Source organism: Rousettus aegyptiacus, unplaced genomic scaffold (assembly GCF_014176215.1).
Source record: "Rousettus aegyptiacus isolate mRouAeg1 unplaced genomic scaffold, mRouAeg1.p scaffold_m13_p_9, whole genome shotgun sequence".
In the NCBI taxonomy this organism is placed as follows: Eukaryota; Metazoa; Chordata; class Mammalia; order Chiroptera; family Pteropodidae; genus Rousettus; species Rousettus aegyptiacus.
In genome coordinates this window covers 77,593,759-77,609,706 of record NW_023416312.1, presented here as the reverse complement: position 1 = coordinate 77,609,706, position 15,948 = coordinate 77,593,759, and the positions used below count along the sequence as shown (strand labels likewise).

General features: G+C 37.1%; 1 protein-coding gene across 6 annotated transcripts in view; it reads left to right on the top strand.

The window, feature by feature from the left end:
• The window catches only part of TENM1 (teneurin transmembrane protein 1), a 995,735-nt gene that overhangs the window by 819,323 nt on the left and 160,464 nt on the right, over positions 1-15,948 (top strand). The window lies entirely within an intron of this gene.

The window sequence follows — 15,948 nt, the reverse complement described above, 5'->3', positions numbered from 1 at the left end:
TTTCATTCTTAGGACTACTTTCACTGTGTCCCATAGATTTGAGGTTGTTGTGTTTTCATTTTCTTTTGTGTCTTGGTATCTTTTGATTTCTTCCTTGATCTCATTGTTAATCCATTCATTTTTTTAAATAGCATGTTGTTTAGTCTCCATGTGTTTGTGCATTTTCCAGTTTTTTTTCTTGTAGTTGATTTCTAATTTCATACCATTGTAGTCAGAGAAGACACTTGATATGATTTTAGTCTTTTTAAATTTATTTGGACTTTGTTTTGTAGCCTACCATTGGTTTGTCTTGGAAAATGTTCTATGTGCACTTGAGAAGAATTTATATTCTGCTACTTTGGGGTGAAATTTTCTGAAAACATCAACTAAATCTGGCCTAGTGTGTCATTTAAGGCTGTTGTTTCCTTGTTGATTTTCTTTCTCGAAGATCTGTCCATTAATGTCAGTGGGGTGTTAAAGTTTCGTATTACTGTTTATCTCTCCTTTTACGTCAGCCAAAATTTGTTTTATATATTTAGGTGCTACTATGTTCAGTTCATAAATGTTTCTAGGGTTATATTCTCTTGGATTGATCCCTTTCTCATTATGTAATGCCCTTATTTGCCTTTGTTTTATTTTCTCTAACATAAGTATTGCTACCCCAACTTTTATTCATTTCTATTTGCATGAAATATCTTTTTCCCTCTCTTTACTTTCAGCCTATGGTCTATGTGTGTCTTTCAAAATGAAGGGAGACTCTTGTAGACGACATATGTATGTGTCTTGTTTTATTATCCATTAAACTACCATATATCTTTTGATTGGAGTAATTAATCCATTGCATTACATAGTTATTGCTATTTTATTATATGTATTTATGTTCTTTTCCCCTCCTCTTCTTCTTAAAGAAGCCCCTTTAACATTTCTTGTAATACTAGCTAGTGGTAAAGAATTCTTCTAGTTTTTTCTTATCTGTGAAGTTCTTTATTTCACTTTCAATTTTAACCGATAGCTTTGTTGGGTAGAATAATAGTCTTGGTTGTAGGTCCTTGCTTGTAATCACATTGAATATTTCATGGCAATCCCTCTGACTTTCAAAGTTTGTGTTGAGTAATCAGCTGACAGTTTTAATGAAGCTCTCTTGCAAATAACTAACTGCCTTTCTCTTGTTGTTTTTGGGATTCTCTTTGTCTTTAACCTTTGTCATTTTAATTATGGTGTATCTTCGTGTGGGGCTGTTTGGGTTCATATTGTTTGGGACTCTCTGTGCTTCCTGAATTTATATTTCTATTTCTTTCACCAGGTTAGAAAATAGCATTATTTCATAGGGTCTCAATTCCTTATTCTCTTTCTCTTCTCTTTCAGGCACCCCAGTGATGTGAACATTGGTTTGCTTGATGTTGTCCCAGAGGTCCCTTAAAACAATCTTCTTTTTTTAATTATTTTATTTCTTTATTCATTATGATGACATCAATTAATAAAATACAATAATTTTCAAGTGTAAAATTCTTTTTTCTTTATGCTGTTTCAAGTAGTCATTTTCTGCTACTTCGTCTTCCAGATCGCAGATTCAATCCTATGTTTTATCTAATCTGATGTTATTGCCTTCTAGTTTATTTTTCATTTCACTTATTGTATTCCTGTTTCTGACTGGCTCATTTTCGTATCTCTGTTAAGGTTCTGAGTTTCTTGAGCATCCTTATAACCAGTGTTTTGAACTCTGTATCTTGGTAGATTGCTTTCCTTCATTTTATTTAGTTCTTTTTCTGGAGTTTTCTCCTACTTTTCATTTGGGACATGTTTCTCTGTTCCCTCATTTGGCTGCCTCTCTGTGTTCATTTATATGTATTGGGTAGATCTGCTAAGTCTCTCAGTCATGGCCAGGTGACCTTAAGTAGTAGGTGCTTAATGTGGCCCAGTGGTGCAGCCTCCTTGATCACCTGTGCTGGGTGCTCCAGGAGTGTCCCTTATGTGGGTTGTGTCTGTCCTCCTTTTGTATTTATGTTTTGATTGTTGTTTGCACATCAGTCGGTGGGATTGACTCTTGGCCTGACTGGCTGTGAGGATTAGCCACATGTACAGCTTATGAGCTGCTGTGTGGGGGATCATGCACCTATTGAGAGCACCCATTGGATGTGCCACTTGTGGGCTAATCGTGTAGTACTCTGTTGTAATCTGAAGCCGGCCTCCAGGTATGTTGATTCTGGGTCCCCTCGGAGGGATTCTCATATAGGCCAAGTTTAGCCGCTGCCTGTGACTGGCCCAGGGCTACCTTGTAGGAGCTTCAAAGCTATTAATGTTTGGTCACTGCCTTTGCTGGACCTGGACTCATGTAGGAGAGGTCACGCTGTGAAGCAATCTGGCTGCCACCAGTACTAGGCCTGAGGCAGCTTAGCAAATAACCCAGGGTACCCAGAGGCTTAAGGCTACCAGCCAATTGACTGTAAGGCTCAGCTGCTGACAGAGCTTTGGGTGGTACACAAGTTGAGTGAGGCGGGGTCCCAAAGAGTCACCAGGGTGGGGCGAGTGGTGTTCACCAGGTTAATGCAGATTCAGCTTTTATATGAGTGCTGAGCCTGGAGCCACACACAACAGTCTGAGAGCTTACTGAGGTGAGCTGGCACCCACCTTGTGCCCATGGACCTCTGAGAGTTGTACAAGAAAGGCTGCAGTTTGTGTTGGATCTGAAACTGCCTCTGGCATCATGTAAGTTTAGGCTGGCTTCTTTTACTGCTGAAAGAGTATCCTTCTGTGTGGGGAGTGGGACTGGTTCTCTCTGGCTATGGAGGGTTCCTCTGGTCATGGTGTAAATTGTGGGGGACAGGGTTCCAGAAAGTCACCAGGGTAAAGCAAGCAGATTTCACAAAGTCGATGCAAATTTATATTTGGTCATGTTAGGGGGAGGACTCAACACAGGAATGATGGCACCCACATATAGGCTGCTTGGAGGAAGGCTCAACACAGAAATGATGGTTGCTTTCCCTTCCCTCAACACGGTCTTTCCATGTATGTCTCTGGTGCCTCCTGAGTTGCTGTTCCTCCACCAGAGCCCAGGGTGAGTGCTTGGGAGTGAATGAGTCTGTGCAAAGGTCCTTTAAGAGGACATCTGGGTTTCCTGCAGGCTTTCATCTTACTCTGATGGAGGGAATTCCCATTTATTTTCAAAGCCAGATTTTGTGGGGACACCTCTTCTGAACACTGGAACCCTGGGCTGTGGAGTCCCAGTGTAGGGCTGAGGGCCCTCGTTTTTCCAGGAGGACACCCACAGTGAATGTATCCCTGACAGTGCTCAACTGCCACACATGGGTGTAGGGCCAACCCATTTCACATCTCTGCCCCTCCTACCAGTCCCAATGTGGCCTCTTCTTTATATCCTTAGTTATAGGATTTCTGCTTGGCTAGTCTTCAAATGGTTTTCCAGGTTAATTGTCCTATAATTTAGTTGTAATTGTAATGCAGTCATGGGAAGAGGCAAACACAGCATTTACCTACTCCACCATCTTGCCTGGAACTTGATGCATAAGAATTTGAAAACTATTGGTAAGATGATACACTCAAGAGAAAGAAAAATTAAATCATTTACCAAACCATATAAATTATTTTCTAAGTCAACATTTATGACTCTTCTTACCTCCCAGTCCCCTCTACCAATTTATGTCGGGGAATAATTGGAGCTATCTCTTTAAGATTGGGTGAACATATGATTTATTATTCAAACCAAGATGGCTTTCAGAGTAAAAGAGAATGCTGTTCATAATTACATCAAAACAGCAACATAACTATGTACTATATTTCACCAGCCAGTATACATGATAATTCTACTTCAAAGCTATCCATAGCTTCTAGTCATTATCTCTTTAATTTGGAGCAAAAAAAAAGGTTATTTCGTTAGCATTTCAGAATTGTGAGTCTTTCTTTTAATAACTATTGATCTAGCATTGTGGAGAAAAGCACTTACTAAAGAGTCACTGGATTTGAGCTCTGGTTCTGCCATTTATTAGCCAAATGACCTTGGGCTAATCACATTACCTCTCTGAGTCTATCATCTTACCTATCAAATTACAGCAAATATGTCTTCCTCATGAGTTTTCGTGAGTGATCAAATCAGGTAACATATACAAAAATGTATTTAAATGTTAATTGTTATACAAATGTGAGGTGAAATATTTTTAGGAGATCGTAAATGAAAGTTCCAAAAGATATGTAACCCTTCAAAGTATGGCCTTTCTCACATGACAAATTACCCTACCCTGTGTAACATCCACTGTATCTACAGTGTTTAGCAGAACACTCGCCTTACACATAGAGCAACTCAGTGAACATTTGCTGAGTCATTAGATAACAGCCCTTTCTTTTTATTACAATATTGCATCACTTTAATCAATCACACAGTTTCAAAAGATAATCAGTCCGTTTTCAAAGTGAATCTATTTTCTCAAACATCCTCAAAGAAAAACACCAACATACTGCTAGAAAATAGTAATCTTTTGTTTTATTTTGTATGAAGTGTGGAGAGGAGTTAAGGGTTGTTCTTCATTTGTTTTTGATGCACTAGGGAGAAACTGACTCTCTAGCCATCCTGACCTTCCTTAAAACTCTGAAAGATACCAAACCTCAAGGCCTTCCTTGTACATATGCTATTCTCTCTGCCTAGAATGCTCTTCCCTATACTTCATGAGATAAACCTCTTCTGCATAAAGAAGCCTTTCATTGCCTCTCCATTCCAACTTAGATTCTCTTGTTCCACTCTCTCATAATATCCTGCATTTTCCCATATATCACAGTTTGTGTGTGTATTATTTGTTTTTGTTTTATATTTGTTCCTGTCACTAGAATGTGAGCTCCACTAAAAAGAGAGCTACCTTGTTCTGTCCTGTTCATTCCAATATGCCCGGTGCCAGACAGCAGGAGGTACCTATTAAATATTGAATGTGTTTTGCATGAATGAACAAACAAATGAATAAGGACAGAGTCTAAGTTTGACTCCTTGACTATGAAATTGAACAATATGGTTTTGAACTGTGCAGGCTTACTTATAAGCAGATTTTCTTTCAATAAATACTGTAATTATATTTTCTCTTCCTTATGATTTTCTTAATAACATTTTCTTTTCTCTAGCTTACCTAATTGTAAAACTACAGTATATAATACATATAAGATACAAAATATATCTTAATTGGCTGTTTATGTTATCAGTAAGCCTTCTGGTTGGTCAACAGTAGGCTATTAGTAGTTAAGTTTTGGGGGAGTCAAATAATATACTCAGATTTTCAACTGCACAGGGGTTTATCACCTCTAACCCTCATGTTGTTCAAGGGTCAACTGTGTAATGGGTCTGGCAAGGGAGAGGAGGATGTAGCCCAGGTACACAAAGGTATTCGCAAATGTAGATGTAAGCCAGTATATCACCATGCCTTCAGTAGCACATGAGTCATCTAGGTCCTGGGCTCATTTTTGTGCAGCTAGGCATGGACAAAAAAGCCAGAAAAAAAACTCATAATATTATATTTCAGAGTATAATACCTCTTGGCAGAAGTGAAGGAGTAAAGGAGTGATTACCTCATTCCAGGATGCTTTTGACCTTTCTTATCTATACTTTATCTTCATCCAGCTATATCTCATTTTTAGCACTAAGTGTTTAAATCTTATTTTTTAAACTGCTTGGGTACAGATCCTAAGTAAAGTATTACCAAATCAAATCCAGTGATTCATTCAAAAGATAATACATCATAACCAAGTAGTTTATTTTAGGACCACAAAGACAGTTCAACATTAGGAAATTTATTTTTATAATTCACCACCTTTAATGAAGTAAAAGAGAAAACTATGTGACTATTTTCATAAGTGTTGAAATGGAACTTTATAAAAATTCATCATCTGACACTCTTAGTAATTCAGGAATAATAAATAGATAAATAAAACATTCCGGGCCACTGGGCAGTGTGTCAAATGGAGGAGCCTCTGGGGTCATCTCAATTTATGATAAATCACTAGAGAATAAGAAAAGGTAAAAGAAGTTCTGGGAGCAGGTATCTGTTCTCAGTAGATAGCATTTGTCTACATAGATTTGATCTATTGTTGCCAGGGCACACGTTTGGTTTTTTAGATTTTTTGTTTTTTGTTTTGTTACTGTTTTGCATTAAAAAATGGAAAATATTTTTTAATTAAGTATATTGGGGTAACATTGATTAATACAATTATATAATTTTCAGGTGTACATTATAATTTGATATCTGTATGATCTATTGTGTGTCCACCACCCAAAGTCCAATTTCCTTCTGCTACCATATATTTGACCACCTTTACCCCGTCTACCTACTCCCTCTTCCCCCACCCCACTGGTAAACACTAGTCTATAGTACTCTGGAAACCACTAACCTATAGCCCATGTCCATGAGTCTCTGTTTACTTGTCCTGTTCATTTGTTTCTTTTAGGTTTATATCCCGCATATAAGTAATATCATGTGATTTTCAACTTTTTATGTCTGGCTTATTTCGCTTAGCATGATTCTCTTGAGGTCCAACCATGTTGTCACAAATGGCAGTATTTCATCTCTTCTTATGGCTGAGTAATATTCCATTGTACATACGTACCACAGCAGCTTTAGCTAATCATCTAATGTAGGGCCTTCAGTTGCTTCCATTTCCTAGCCACTGTGAATAATGCTACTATGAACAGTGGTGTGAGAATATCTTTTCGGATATGAGTTTGCAAGTCTTTGGGGTAAATACCCAGTAGAGGGATTGCTGGATCATATGGTAGATCAGCTCTTACTTTTTTGAGGAACCTCCATACTGTTTTCCATAGTGGCTGTACCCTTTTGGAGTCCCACTAGCAGTGTATGAGGGTTCCTTTTTCTCCACATCCTCTCCAACATTTGTTATTACTTGTCCTGTTAATTAAAGCCATTCTAACATGTGTGAGATGATATCACATTATGGTTTTGATTTACATTTCCCTACTAGCTAGCAATGTTGAGCATCTTTTCATATGTTTGTAGGCCATTTGTATGTCCTCTAGGGAGAAGTGTCTGTTCAGGTCCTCTGCCCATTTTTTGATTGGATCGTTTTTGTTGTTGTTGTTTTTGTTGTTGTTATTGAGTTGTATAAGTTCTTTGTATATTTTGGATATTAGGCCCTTATCAGAGGTATTGATTGTAAATATATTTTCCCACTCAGATCGTTGTCTCTTTACCTTGTTGATGGTTTCTTTTGCTGAGAGAAGCTTTTTAGTTTGATGTAGTACCATTCATTTATTTTTGCATTTACTTCCCTTCCTTTTGAGGTCAAATTCATAAAGTCCTCTTTAATTCCAGGGTCCTCGAGTTTAGTTCCTATGTTTTTTTCTATGCATTTTATTGATTCTGGGCTTATATTCAGGTCCTTTATCCATTTTGAGTTAATTTTGGTGTGTGGTGATAGACAACAGTCTAGTTTCATTCTTTTGCAGGTGGTTTTCTAGTTTTCCCAGCACCATTTATTGAAGACGCTTTCCATTCTCCACTTTATGTTTTTGACTTTTGTCGAAAATTATTTGCCCATATAAATATGGGTTGACTTCTGAACTCTCGATTCTGTTCCACTGGTCCATGGGTCTGTTTTGCTGCCAATACTGCACTGTTTTGATTACCATCACTTTGTAGTATAATTTAGTCAGGTATAATGATGCCTCCAGCCTCGTTCTTTTCTCTCAGTATGGTTTTGACAACTCGGGGTCTTTTGTGCTTACATACAAATCTGACGATTTTTTTTTCTATTTCTTTCTTTTTAAAAAAAAGCCAATGGGATTTTAATAGGGATTGCATTAACTCTGTACAATGCTTCAGGTAATATGGTCATTTTAACTATGTTAATTCTTCCAATCCAAGAACATGGACTATCTTTCCATTTCTTTGTATCTTCTTTGATTTCTTTTAATAGGGTCTTATAGTTTTCATTATATAGGTCCTTGACATGTTTCGTTAAATCTATTCCTAGGTATTCGTTGTTGTTGTTATTGTTGTTGTTGCAATTGCAAAGGGAATTATTTTTTCCACTTCATTTTCTGACACTTCATTGTTAGAGTATAGGAGCATTATGGATTTTTGAACATTGACTTTGTATCCAGAAACCTTTCTGTATTCACTTATTGTTTCTAGTAGTGTTCTTGTGGAGTCTTTAGGGTTTTCTATATAGAGAATCATGTCATCCACAAATAGTGACAGTTTGACTTCTTCATTTCCTATTTGGATACCTTTTATATCTTTCCCTTGTCTGATTGCACTTGCTAGGATCTCCAATGTTATGTTGAATAACAGTGGCAATAGTGAACAGCCTTGCCTTGTTCCTGATCTTAAATGGAAAGTTTTTAGTTTTTCACCATTAAGTGTAATGTTGGTTTAGGGTTTGTCATATATGGTCTTTATTATTTGAAAGTACTTTCCTTCTATACCAATTTTGTGAGATGTTTTGATCATAAATGGATGCTATATCTTGTCAAAGGCTTTTTCTGCATCTCTTGATATGATCATATGATTCTTATTTTTTAATTTGTTTATGTGGTGTATCACATTAATCAATTTGCATATTTTGACCATCCTTGTGCTCCTTGGATGAAGCCAACTTGATTGTGGTGTATAATCCTTTTAATATGTTGCTGTATTGTGTTTGCTAGCATTTTATTTAGGATTTTTGCATCTGTGGTCATAAAAGATATTGGTCTGTAGTTTTCTTTTTGTGTGTTATCTTTACCAGGTTGTGGTGTCAGAGTAATATTGACCTCATAAAATGAGTTGGGAAGTATTGCCTCCTCTTCAATTGTATGGAAGAGTTTGAGGAGAATAGGTATTATATCTTCTTTGAATGTTTGATAGAATTCACTGGTGAAGCCATCTGGTCCTGGACTTTTACTTTTTGGTAGGTTTTTGATGATTGTTTCGATTGACCTACTCCTGATTGGTCTATTTAGATTTTCCAGTTCTTCTTGATTCAGTCTAGGGAGGTTATATTCTTCTAAATACTGGTCCATTTCTTATAGATTATTAAATTTGTTGTTATATACTTCTTCATAGTATTCTTGTATGACCCTTCATATTTCTGTGATGTCAGTCATAATTTCCCCTCTTTCATCCCTGATTTTACTTATTTGTGTCTTTTCTCTTTTTTCTTTCATGAGTCTAGCTAGAAGTTTGTCAATTTTATTAACCTTCTCAAAGAACCAACTCTTTGTTGCATTTATTTTTTTCTATTGATTTTTGTTTTCAATTTCATTTATTTCTGCTCTAATTTGGTAGATTTTTTTTTTCTGCTGACTATATGCTTCATTTTTTCTTCCTTTTCTAGTTTTTTATGATGAAATATTAGGTTGTCTATTTGAGCTCATTCTTCTTTAGGGAGATAGACCTGTAAAGATATGTTGTATTATCATTATCATTTGTTTTTATGTATGTCTTGATCTCCGTTTTTATTTCTTCACTGACCCAGTTATTCTTCAGTAGCATGTTGTTTAATCGCCATTTTTTTGTGGTTCTTCCTGATTTCTTTCTGCAGTTGATCTCTAGTTTCAAAACATTATAATTAGGGAATATCGTTGGTATGATTTCAACCCTCTTATGTTTGTTGAGGCTATCTCTGTGTCCCGGTATGTGGTTGATTCTTGAGAATGCTCCATGTGCACTAGAGAAGAATGTATAGGCAGCTGTTTTGGTATGGAAAGCTCTATAAAAGTCAATTATGTCCAGTTGGACTAAAGTATCATTTATTGATGTAATTTCCTTATTGATTTTCTGTTTGGATGATCTGTCCATATCCGACAGTGGGGTATTTAGGTCTCCTACTATGATAGAGTTTTGATCTGTTTCTCCCTTTCATTCTGTTAATAATTGCCTAATACATTTTTGGGTTCCGTGATTAGGAGCATATTTATTAATAAGTGTTATATGTTTTTGGTGCATGATTCCCTTTATCATTATGAAAAGAAACAAAGTATCTTTCTTTTCCTTTTTTCTTTTGAAGTCCATTTTGACTGATATTTGTATTGCCACTCCTGCTTTTCTCTGAATGCCATTTGCTTGAAATGTCATTTTCCACCCTTTCACTTGGAGTCTATATTTTTCTTTGGAGCTGAGATGTGTCTCATGGAGGCAGCATATGGTATGCTTTTGGTTTTTGATCCATTCTGCAACTCTGTGCCTTTTTATTGGTGAGTTCAGTCCATTTACATTTTGGGTGATTATTTAAATATGAGGTCTTCTTATAGCCATTTTCTCTTTTGCTTTCTGGTAGCTCCATGTTTCCATTGCTTTCTTGTCCAAATGTTTCTGTTTTCTTAATTTTGGTTGTCTTTTGTGGCTTTTCCCTCTGTTTCTTCTTATTTTATGTTATATACTTCGGTTCTTAATCTTTGGTGTGTGGTTACCTTTACGAATATGTAAAAGATAGTTATATAAATACAGTTGTCCTTTTTCTTCTGCACGTGCATTATCTCCATTCTCCTTTGTGAATTTGAATCTTTGAATCCTTCCCTTTTCAGTCATTGTTGTCTCAATTCGTCCTTATATATGCAGAACGTTTATTACTATCTTCTTATAATAATTCACTTTTTGTTATTTAAGGTATAATGCCCTGGTCTTAATAAGGGTTGCACTCCTCTGTTTCTATTTGCATGATAATCACTTTACTCCCAATTATGTATTTTGTTGTTGTTGTTGTTGTTGTTGTTGTTGTTTTGTTTTAGGTGGCCTGACCCCTTTCAATATTTTCCGTAGTGCAGGCCTCATAGTGGAGAATTCCATCAATTTGTGTATGTCTGGAAAGGTCTTGATTTCTCATTCATATCTAAAGGAGAAATTAGCTGGGTACATTATTCTAGGCTGGTAGTTCCTTTTACTTAATAGTTTAAATATTTGATTCCATTCCTTTCTGGCTTGTAAGGTCTGTGCTGAGAAGTCCGAAAACAATCTAATGGGTTTCCTTTATATGTTACCATCTTCTTTTCCCTGGCTGCCCTGAGAATTCTGTCTTAGTCATCAGTTTTTGATAACTTTAATACAATGTGTCTTGGTGAAGACTTTTTTAGGTTGAGATAATTGGGTGCTCTGTTGACTTCTTGAATTCCAAGCTCTTACTCATTCCTTAGATTTGGAAAATTCTCATCCACTATTTGTCTGAAAAATGCCTTGTAGTCCCTGCTCGTTTTCCTCACCTTCAGTAATGCCCATTATTCTTATGTTTCCTCTTCTGATGGTATCAGCTCTTTCTTGTGTTTCTCTTTCATTATTTTTCATTCTTCGTTTTCTCTCTTCTTCTTTCTGATTTATTTCTAGATCTCTGTCTTCAGTATCACTGATCCTTACCTCCATTTTGTCGACTCTATTTCCTAGGCTTGCTATTTCATTTTTCAACCCTTGCCGTGTGTTCTTAATCTCCAGAATATCTATTCTGTTCTTCTTGAGGATGTCAATCTCCTTGCTCTGCTCATCTAGTTGATTTTTTTTAATTCCTGAAATTGCTGATATGATTTGTTTTGGATTTCATTGAGTTTTTTCAAAAGTGCCATCCTTAAGTCTCTGTCATTTAAGTCACATATTTCTATGTCTGTAAGCTTATTTTCTAGAGATTTTTCTCTTTCTTTCAGAGATGCCTTTTCACCTTGATTGTTCATGGTGTTTAATACACTATTTCTCTGCCTTGGTTTTAATGGAAGTGTATTCTGTTGTTTTTCCAGAAAGCTTTATTAAATAAAGGTCTCTCTTTAGCCTGCTGCAAAGAAGGCACTCTTCATTTGGTTTCCAGTAGGTGACATCTAAGCCACTTGGATCCATAGCAGTTTCGGTAGCATTTGTTCAGATTCCCCTGGGGCTCCGCGGTGATCAGTCTCGAAGGGTATGGGGAGAATCGGCCCTCTGGTTGGGGTTTGGGGGCTGTGGCACAGCCATGGTTTTGCAACAGGGGTCAGTGAAAATCAGCTGTTGTTTCTCTTTGGTCCCACCCTGCTTTTCCACTTTCTGCCCTGATGGATGGGCCCTCTGTTCTGCTGTGTACAAGCCCCAACACTTCCAGGCAGGGTTGTTCAGGAAAGTCGCTGTGCCTTCATCCCTCCCCTTCCTCCTACAGGGAGCTCCAGCAGCTGTGACAGTCAGCTTCTTTAATATTGCCAGTCCACCGCCCGACACCAGGGGTTCTGACCTGTGGTAGCTCTTATGCACAGATCCCACGCTCAAACATACTGGTGTGGCGTTTTGGTGCTTTTTGTTGAGTTTTAGGTGTTCAGCTTATTTTTGTTTCAAGGGAAGAGATCTAGGGACGTCTCTCACTCCTCCATGTTTCTGCTAAATCAAGAATGGGAAATATTTATTATTCTATGAAATGATTCCTTTCAGATAAGAAGGTTTTGATCTTGTTGTTAGTTACCTTTCAAATATCATAAAATTATTTTTGGATGTTCCTTGAGTTCATGAAGGTAACATGTAGATTTCTCACACTATCAAACTACTTTTAATTATATGCTGACTTCATAAATGCAACCGTTATGAATTCTGAAGCCTTAGTCTGAAGCTGTTGAAAAATTATCTGCTTAATCTTATCATATTTTACAGATCAGCTTCATTGCGTAGCATCTTTACCTTGGCTACCTAATGTCAATCCTCTGTCTCAGCCCTTACAGGTTAATGTCATAGTCACTAAATTGGGTGTAAAAGGTAGTGGGCCTTCTTACAGTCCCCACATCATACAAATTTTGCTGCTGTGATAAGTAGAATGAACATTCAGTTATTTTTCCAATTTCAAATGGCTTTGGGGGAGCAAGATGCAGTCTTTCTTTATAAGCCAGTGTAATATTTGCAAGATGACTAACAGTAAAGTCAGAAGTGCAATCCTGTGACCAGAAGACAGAGTCCTCTGAAAAAGTAACAATCATGTCTCCTTACTATTAAGGAACATTTCATTAATATCTCTTTGTGAAAGTGAGGGAGATAATAAAGGAAGACAGAAATCCAGACAGAATTAAGTGTCACAAGGGATGCGGTCGCATGGTTCAGAGGAGATATTCTGCCATATCAATGACTTTTTCTCAACTACCTTCCCAATAGATACACACTAGAATGGGACCCACTATGCCAGCCCCTAGGAAGTGTAGTTCAGGGTCCAGGACCGCCCTCCCCCAGCTATCTCTACTCACTGCAAGACTTACCTATATTCTCCAGCTCCTCTGAAATTTTGATGAATAATTATTTTGTACTTCCTATTATACTATTCTTCCTTATCCCCACTCTAGAGCACCAGAGGCTGAATCTGTGACCTATACCATGTTGTGCTGATGATTAAACGTGATAGTCAACAGGCTGAGTGGGAAATGGTAGTAGTCCACCCTACTTATTTAACAGACTCAACTGTCACAGTAACAGAGTGTAATGTCAGTGCCAGTCCATGAGTAACCCTTTCTCTCCATATTTAATTTTTTGAAAAAGAGTAGGTTTTTAGTGTATTGCAATCTGCTTCTGTGAGAGGAAATCTAGGTTGCTGCTATATTTGGAGAGCAGCTCAACTACATGGGGTGAAATGTCTGCCTTCTCATCAACCAAATGCAAATTTCAGGATTATGTTTAAGTGGGCTGCTGTCAGAAAGAAATCTTGTCTTATCACTCTGAGCAAAGAGCCACATACAAAAATACCCCAACACACAGCCATTCTCATTAAAATCAGTTAGAATTTTAGACAAGTCTTAAGTAATATTTATAACTTTGTTAGTTCATAAAACTTTCTCAGGAGAAAGTAAATCTAATATAAAATAAAGAGAACTTATTAAGTGTCTGCCTTTTTGCTATTTGCTATGACTAGGGGAAAATAATATAATTGTGGGTTTTACAGTCAATGTGCTTTCTTTTTGTTGTGCACTAGAAGGGAATTCAGAGAGCAGAAATGAGGAGGTAAAAAGAGTATGTCTCATTATCATTGCATCGAGAACTATTTAATTGATATTTTATGCAAGCATTTCCTGCCACAGAGTTGGGAGAATCTTTAACTGTTACTAAAAGTAGAAAAGCAGGCTCCAAACCATCACTGGAGGACACCAGGGTATACTACTTATTCACAAAACTACAAAGTCACCTTCCAGAGAAGGGATTGTAGGGGAGCTCACTAGGCTTACAATGTACAAAAGGTAGACTCTGGCAATAGTAGGGAAGATGTTAGCTTAAAGGAAACTTGTAATCACTGTCGTTGTGACTATTTATTAATCAAGACATAAAAATGTTGGCAAGAGAAGCAGAAATGGTGTTATTCTACACATCAATATGGCCCTAAGTATGCTTTCTCACCACTTGATTTTTCTAACATGAGGTACAGTGCTCTCTTTGATTTTTAGGTTTGATCCTCAGCTTGAACTAATCAAATGCAATCTTTAAAGAATGCACCTTAAAATCATAGACTGTTTGTGCTAAAAGGGGATCATAAGAATTATCTAGTACGGAGGTCTTTGATCTGAGATCTATTTCAGGAAGTCGGTGAAATCCTCCCCCCCCCCCAGAATTATATGCAAAATTTTGTGTGCATGTGCAGTTATCTAAGATCCACAACTTTTATCAAATTCATAATTAAAGGTTTTCTGACCCAAGAGGGTCTAAGAACCACTAATTCTAGTCTATCTTCCACCCCTCTCATTATTTTACTAGTAAAGAACATGACTCCCAGAGATGGAGAATAATTTGCCTGAGACCACACAGATAAGGTAGATAATGGCAGATGCAAAAGTCGAAGTGTTTTCTGATTCTGAAACCCACTTTTTCCACTATATCAGAGTTGTTTTAGCAAGCACCAGGTTATGATAAGATATTGAGGAAATTTTAGCCTTCAATGACTTGTGCCACGAGTGTAACCTGGACTAGATTACCTTTCAGATCCTTTTCATCACTGAAAATCTGTATCTCTACTTACCTGCATAGAGAACAGCATTGATGCAGATAATCTGAACTGATTTCCATTCAGGATTAGTCTTTCCCACTCCCCATTGATCTCCCTTGCTAATAGTAGGAAAAGGAGTTTGCATTTCATGAGCCTTCACTAGCCGATGGCAGGGGAGAAGGGCATCCCCATCAGGACTAGCTACAAAATCTACAAGTCCCAGTGTTAAATGAAAATACAGACCCTCTTGTTAAAAGTGTTATTAAGGATTTCAAGACAGTGACAGCAGAACATTAAACGAAATGTGAGACCTTTCTAAACATGCACCATATGAGACTGCAGAAGTCACATACCCGTGAAAATGACCCTAATCCCTATTAAAGCTTTGCTGGAGTAGAGGACAAAGAGAAGCCAGTGTGTGATTTAAAACTGGCCACAGATGATCTGCAAAGTTAGAGTTGTATATTCATAACCATTAGAACTTTTTAGCTTATCTGTGCGTGTGCTCAAACACACACATATACATATAAACACATAATCAGTTTGACTAAAACTACCATCTTTTCCTTTCATCTGATGCCACAAACCAAAACTAGTTTGCTTTAATTTTTCATCTTAAGACCTATTGTGCTGACATTATTTAAGTGCACATTTTAATTACCAGTTTTCATAACCAAATGATAAAAGAAGAAATGAGATCTCCAGGGGCATTTAAAGAGTTAGGTAGAAGCTGGTACTTAAAAGCAATGGCAGGCAACCAGCTAGGGATATTTTAAACTGCCAGAAAGGGGGAAAGAAGCTTAGGGGTATGCAGTGTAATGAGTCAATAGTCTAAATTTTTAAACATTATGAAGGCAAAAAGCATTTTAAATTCAAGAATCAGAAATCTGAGGTTCCAACAGGTAAGCAGGTTTACCAACTGAAGCAATGACTGGGACCCAATATACTTGAGCTACACATATTTCAGTAGAGCAGAGGCATCCAAGCTATCACGTTCCTCACTTTCCATTTTAGTGGCTTACTGAGGTTCCAAATTTAATGCACAACATCTGTGCTTCATAAGCAATGGAGCCAAATGTTGAGTGAAATCCT